This window comes from Trichoplusia ni, chromosome 10 (genome assembly GCF_003590095.1).
Source record: "Trichoplusia ni isolate ovarian cell line Hi5 chromosome 10, tn1, whole genome shotgun sequence".
In the NCBI taxonomy this organism is placed as follows: Eukaryota; Metazoa; Arthropoda; class Insecta; order Lepidoptera; family Noctuidae; genus Trichoplusia; species Trichoplusia ni.
The window spans coordinates 2,221,750-2,229,510 of record NC_039487.1 but is presented as its reverse complement, the minus strand read 5'-3'; positions in this window follow the sequence as shown (position 1 = coordinate 2,229,510).

Sequence of the window (7,761 nt, the reverse complement as noted above, 5' to 3'; positions counted from 1 at the left end):
CGTTAAATGCGATTCAAATAAGGGATAGGTAAAACTGGACTCAAGGAGCTTTGGAAGTAGGAATAAATACATTGAAGCATCCATTATTCAACAGGTAAAGGTTTATTTGGTAGGTGTTCATCGGAGATAGATTTCGATAGCAGTTCGTGGTCCTATCGCGGACTGGCTGGATGCCAACGACATGACGCGATTGGCATGCAATGCTTCGCTTCTAGACATGTCTGAGGGATGCCTGGAGTCATTTGGAATTACTTTAAGAACAGTTGGGAGAACATTCTATACAGTTCTTTGTACCCTTTATAGTGAGAAGAATTATTGCTCTTATTTCGTACGTAAAGAGTCAGCATTTCAATAAATTAGATTGGATGGTGATGTGTTGAGGTCGACACGAAAACCCACAGAGAACGATGTGTCGGGGTTCCATTCCCGCATAGGACAAGCGATCACGAATGCTTGTCCAGAATTTGGGTGTTTTTTGCGTATGTGATTGAACGTTTGTGAAACACCGCTTCACAGGATTTAGTTCCTTAATGAGAAGAGATTAAATAAGAGACTTAAAGATAATTCCTTCATGCTGAGAGATTAAAAAAAGACTAATAATTAGCATTCGCAGTTCATTATATACCATAACTAGCTGTTGCCCGCGACTTCGTCTGCGTGGTTAGAAGATATAAGTTATGACTTTTTCTTCGCTCCTATTGGTCGCAGCGTGATGATATACATAAAGCCTAAAACCTCCCTCGATTAATGGTATATTCAACACAAAAATATTTTTTCAATTTGAACCAGTAGTTTTCTGAGATTAGCGCTTTCAAACAAACAATTAGTATATACATAGTACATATATAGTATATACATAGTAATTAGTATATATATAGTACAATTAGTATATAGATGCCAACGATATCTTCGCTACGTTTCATCGATTTTTAATTTCTCGCGCGGAGATTTTAATATTACGATAACTCATTACCTATTTACGTTTTTGGCGTAGTGTAAAAGGCAATTTGTTCTATATTACATGCATAATATATCTAACTTATTTATTTGGATAAGGATTAATACTGTATTGTTAAAAAGAGGTTCGTAAGTAACCAATAATTTTACTGTATTAAGAAAACACATAAAAATGGTTATTGTGGGTTATCCTTGGAAGATACACATATACCACCGCGGACTTTTTTGTAGATCTATTAAAGAGGTTACAAAACTTGCCATACATTGTTTTGTTGTAACTCGAAAGGTTTTTGGCAGCGTTCTCCGATGAAAGCTCTCGAATGGCTTTAATTTTTTCCGACATGTTTAACTAATATCGCTGTAATATCGTCAGTTTACACAAAACCTAAACTTATTATACACTAAAACCTTCCTCAAGAATTGCTCTATCAATCGTTGAAAACCGCATAAAAATCCGTTCAGTACTTTTCTAGTTTATCGCGAACAGACAGACAGACAGACGCGGCGGGGGACTTTGTTTTATAATATGTAAGGATAGCTGTTGCCCGCGACTTCGTCTGCGTGGTTAGAAGATATAAGTTATGACTTTTTCTTCGCTCCTATTGGTCGCAGCGTGATGATATACATAAAGCCTAAAACCTCCCTCGATTAATGGTATATTCAACACAAAATATTTTTTTCAATTTAACCAGTAGTTTCTGAGATTAGCGCTTTCAAACAAACAATTAGTATATACACAGTACATACATAGTATATACATAGTAATTAGTATATATATAGTACAATTAGTATATAGATGCCAACGATATCTTCGCTACGTTTCATCGATTTTTAATTTCTCGCGCGGAGATTTTAATATTACGATAACTCATTACCTATTTACGTTTTTGGCGTAGTGTAAAGGCAATTTGTTGTATATTACATGCATAATATATCTAACTTATTTATTGGATAAGGATTAATACTGTATTGTTAAAAAGAGGTTCGTAAGTAACCAATAATTTTACTGTATTAAGAAAACACATAAAAATGGTTATTGTGGGTTATCCTTGGAAGATAGACATATACCACCGCGGACTTTTTTGTAGATCTATTAAAGAGGTACAAACTTGCCATACATGTTTTGTTGTAACTCGAAAGGTTTTGGCAGCGTTCTCGATGAAAGCTCTCGAATGGCTTAATTTTTTCTGACATGTTTAACTAATATCGCTGTAATATCGTCAGTTTACACAAAACCTAAACTTATTATACACTAAAACCTTCCTCAAGAATTGCTCTATCAATCGTTGAAAACCGCATAAAAATCCGTTCAGTACTTTTCTAGTTTATCGCGAACAGACAGACAGACAGACGCGGCGAGGGACTTTGTTTTATAATATGTAAGGATAAGGATAAGGATAAGGATAGCTGTTGCCCGCGACTTCGTCTGCGTGGTTAGAAGATATAAGTTATGACTTTTTCTTCGCTCCTATTGGTCGCAGCGTGATGATATACATAAAGCCTAAAACCTCCCTCGATTAATGGTATATTCAACACAAAAATATTTTTTCAATTTGAACCAGTAGTTTCTGAGATTAGCGCTTTCAAACAAACAATTAGTATAAACATAGTACATACATAGTATATACATAGTAATTAGTATATATATAGTACAATTAGTATATAGATTGCCAACGATATCTTTGCTACGTTTCATCGATTTTTAATTTCTCGCGCGGAGATTTTAATATTACGATAACTCATTACCTATTTACGTTTTTGGCGTAGTGTAAAAGGCAATTTGTTCTATATTACATGCATAATATATCTAACTTATTTAGTTGGATAAGGATTAATACTGTATTGTTAAAAAGAGGTTCGTAAGTAACCAATAATTTTACTGTATTAAGAAAACACATAAAAATGGTTATTGTGGGTTATCCTTGGAAGATAGACATATACCACCGCGGACTTTTTTGTAGATCTATTAAAGAGGTACAAACTTGCCATACATTGTTTTGTTGTAACTCGAAAGGTTTTGGCAGCGTTCTCGATGAAAGCTCTCGAATGGCTTAATTTTTTCCGACATGTTTAACTAATATCGCTGTAATATCGTCAGTTTACACAAAACCTAAACTTATTATACACTAAAACCTTCCTCAGAATTGCTCTATCATCGTTGAAAACCGCATAAAATCCGTTCAGTACTTTTCTAGTTTATCGCGAACAGACAGACAGACAGACAGACAGACAGACGCGGCGGGGGACTTTGTTTTATAATATGTAAGGATAAATACTAGGTTAGAGTAATAAACTATATAAATACCGCTTTCTATAGAAAATTCGGTCTGCCAAGCTGTTACGTAACAGCGCCACCAATATTATCAACTATTTAATACCCACTTTCAATACTATTACCGTCTATTTTCATATAAACAGAACCTTTACAAGTAACATTCAATACTGTTGTTATTATCGAAACTAATAGGAAAGTAAACAGATTATTCAACTCGTTAAATACAAATAAAACACGGAGTTACAGAAGAATCTGTTACTTGTAGAAACTTTTGGTTTACTTATATATCTTGTTTATGTAATGAAACCTAAGAAATGGAGAACTATTACTTGGAGTTGTTAATCCTAACTGGCATTATTGTTGCGAACTTGTGTTTTTTTTTGTTCCGTTTTCGTCAGGCCAAACGGTTCATAGGCAACACCTAAAACTTCAGAACGGACATAATAAACTTTTTGCTGCAGTAAAACCACATTAGTTAAACTACAATAAAAAATAATATTAATATTTTTACTTAAACGACACTCACATAATCATTCCTTTTTTTCAAAAAAAAACGTTTTGAAATCATATAAGTGGAAGCTAATAACGTCATTAATTACCGTTGTGATAAGTGACGTCACACGACAATTTAGCTAATATGTCATCTTCAATCTTTTTTCATTTAAGCGCTAAAAGATATTTCTATCCCATATATTTGGAATATATCGAACAGGCTAATTCAATTTTAGCCAAAAGATTTTTATTTTTATTAACCTATGCTCGGACATGATTTATTCAATCACCCTAAGTTCTTCAGATAGCCTGTTTCCATCACGTTTTCGCAGGAGTTATAAGTTTACGGATTGTAATGAAGCTGTTAAGAGACGCTCAAGTTCCGGCCAGCCGCCGAACCGCTTCTGTGTCCGAGTTGCCCACACAACTTAGTTAGCGAGCACTTGGTTCGCGACCATTGAAAAACTACGGCGTGGGGTCTGCTACACGTAACCAAAGATGATATCGTTATCTTAAAGATTTCTGCATTCAATTATATAAGAAATCAATTGCATGTGGGATTTGTAACACGGAGGGCTTTAGACTATACTATACTAGCTTTTCGCCCGCGGCTTCGCCCGCGTCGATGTCGGTTATATCGTGTTTCCAAGAGAACTCTTCAAAAGTCGGCGATAAAAACTATCATATGTTCTCTCTCAAGGTCAACTCTACCTCTGTTCCAAATTACATTAAAATCAGTTCTGTGGTTTAGACGTGAAAGCGTAACAGACAGACAGACAGACAGAGTTACTTTCGCATTTATAATATTAGTAGGGATTTGATTTAACAGAACTCCAGCTTCGTACAAAAATATTTTGCTATTCAATTTATGTTGGTAGACGGGATCTCTGAAAACTCCTCGCGGTGCCATTACCACTTTTCCAACTTTAGCACGACCGAGTTTACACAAGTCTATAAAATTTTATGCTACAATATCTGGGTAAAGCATTGGAAACAAGTTAGTGCTGTGGGCCTACCACGAAGTCCTAAATTAAGACTATGAATATGAGGAAGCGAGACGGCATCATACATGACATAGCGCGGCATCTCTCTTTCACGACTGTTACAATCTTAGTTAAGGATATCGTGGTAGGCTTTCCTTACTCGCGAATGTGAATACGACCACTGGCGACTTCTGCTCTTAAATTATTTGTTTATTTATACGTCTGTCTTTCGGGTATAAAACTTTTATGCGTCGTGATTTTCAGTGACTGCTAACAGTTGACTTTACAGTAAAGTGAGATTCCATAGAAAGATTTTGGGGTTTATGCACTATTTGAGGTTTACAAAAGTCAAGGGTAACAGCTAGTCGTGCATACTACTAGCTTTTACCCGCGACTTCGTCCACGTGGATAGAAGATATAACTAAGGATTTTTTGAAATCGGATTAGTTTTTAGAGTCCACGCAACTTCTGTCCATATTGGTAAGATTTTTCATAACTGCTCGTCTCTTTCTAAAAATGGTGTGATTTTATATCCTCCTTGAAAAAAAATATGGAGGTAGGAAGATCACCATACAGAATCCGCCAATTCATTTACATCGATTTTCCCTTGGGAATAAGATATAATCTCGTAGTAAAATGTAGCCTATGTGTTAATCCAGGGTATCAGCTAACTCCATACTAAATTTCATTGAAATCGATTCAGCCGTATCGACGTGAAGAAGTAACAAACATACACACACACTCACAAACTTTCGCCTTTATAATATTAGTGGGATTATGTGAAAACAAAGTATTTTATAAGTAATATAACAAAAAAATGTAAGAGTAAGTGGTTTGGATATCCAAAATAGGTAGTTTTTAAATAAACGGAATGAATGATAATTATGTGCCAATCCAGATTCTTCAGTTCCTGCCTGTACAAAGATTAAACTTCAGTATTTTTTGTTTCATATTTAAAAAAACATTTTAAAGGTTAAATACCTTCAGTATGAATGTAAAAATTAAAGTGTAAACAAAAATGCAAACAAATTGCTTTTAATTGTCATTTTTAGGTATTCTTTTCTGTACCAGGCATATTCAGATAAAAACAACCAGCTACCACAAATACCCAACTGAACTCCCATTAAAAACAAATAAAACAGTACCAACAAAATTAATTGCTGCAGTTTTAAATTCAATATAAGTTTATCAAGTGTTGTTCGGGGTCGTGTGTGACGTCCCACGTCGGGCGACAATTACGGAAGTTTGCTGTGGTGCCTTTTATTCCTCACAAACATTTAAGTGCCGACGCTGGAGGTCACGAACATGTTATAATTAAGTTTTTGAAGCTATGGCTGTAAGTAGAAAGAGATTTAGGTAGAATTAAAACGTAATTATCTTTATTTTTTGATGGATGAAGTGCTATGAAGAAGAGAGCATAGTTAAAAAATAATTTCTCATCAAAAATTGGAAAAACTCATCCTGTAGTAAGGTAATTATGTACAGAAAATAAAGAATAACGTTGAAATTTTCACCATACAATTTCAGGCATTCAGTAACTAAGCAACATTCATAACATACTTTTAAAGGTGGACAATGACGTAACACCATCTACTGGAAAATTAAACCAAGTTATTAATGGCACAGCTTAAGTTGTCTTCTACTGAAAGAATAACATTCATTATACCGCTAACAATAAAAAAGAACACAAAAAGAACAACAAACGCATTAAGACGTCACTCAATCATTACGCTCGCAATACGCCTTACATATTTAGACAAAGAATAACATTAATATGAACCTACAAACACATTATTATAAATCGTATTATACTGTGCATTTAATTTTCACGACAATTAGTTCAACACGGCACTGTGTATGCTCGAAGCAAACATGCTTAGTTAGACGATAAACAAAGTAATTGTCGCTAAACGATTCCACTCTTTGAGACAAGGGAAAGTTATTTGGAAAAGGCATTTGAAAATTTTGATTTAAAAAAATATCAATCCTTTACTTGCAGTAAGGATGTATTACGATTTACTTAGTTTTCCCTATTTCATCCTAATTTGATGGAATTTAAAATAAATTTCAAGCAGAAATATTCTAAAACATTACGAAATATGAACAATTCTAATATGTAAAGTATTAACTGACTCAATATCTAATTGCATTGTTACGTTAATAACCTACAAATCTAAATTATCAGATATTTGAACTAACAAATATTTGATTGAATTACCAAATAATTATAACCTCATTATCTAATGCAAGCAATATTTGAATACATAAAATATTTTATGCATTTTTCTTGTACTTTGAACTTATTTATTAACTTTGAATCGAACGTTATTAGAAAGGTTTAATATATATTTTGTATAAATAAATAAGTAGGTATATGTAATAGGCACTGATTTATCATTCACTAACAGAAATACTTTTTTGTAGGCAAAGTAAAAAGAACCCAAGGTATAGTGAATCGGCGCATTTCACTCCAACTCGTATAAATTAACAGCAATGCTTAGTCATTAAGTACCGGTTAAAAGTTCATAAAGTATGATAACAATAACTTTTGATATAATGTAGACATTTATTCGGCAAATAAGTATAAAACACGATGGATACGTAGAAAACCTCATTAAAAACTTTAAAGGGTGAGGTCCATTCGTTATTTATAATTTTTGACAGAATGAAACATTTCGCGCAATAATTACGGACTGAAATCCAGGTCTCATTTAAAAAACATCTTCGCTTTCTGTAAAGCTTTAATGTTTTGCAATACGCATTTAAATATTATCAAAAGCTTGAATAAAATTCAAACGATATTAGAAGACAAAAAGGTTTAAACAAAACCTCTTTGTTTTTTTCCATCACATCACGAGAACTAAATTCAAAACTTTTCAAAATACTGTGACCTCAATTACAGCGTGCTGCTATGTACTAGGAACTGAAGTTGGTCAGTTAATTTTGAAACTTCAGAAGCGATAATAAGCTGTGACACTTGACGGTACGTCGGGACACTGGAGCGACGCCAAGTGCTCTGACCATGGCGTATTCAGTTCACCTCATTCGTTTACT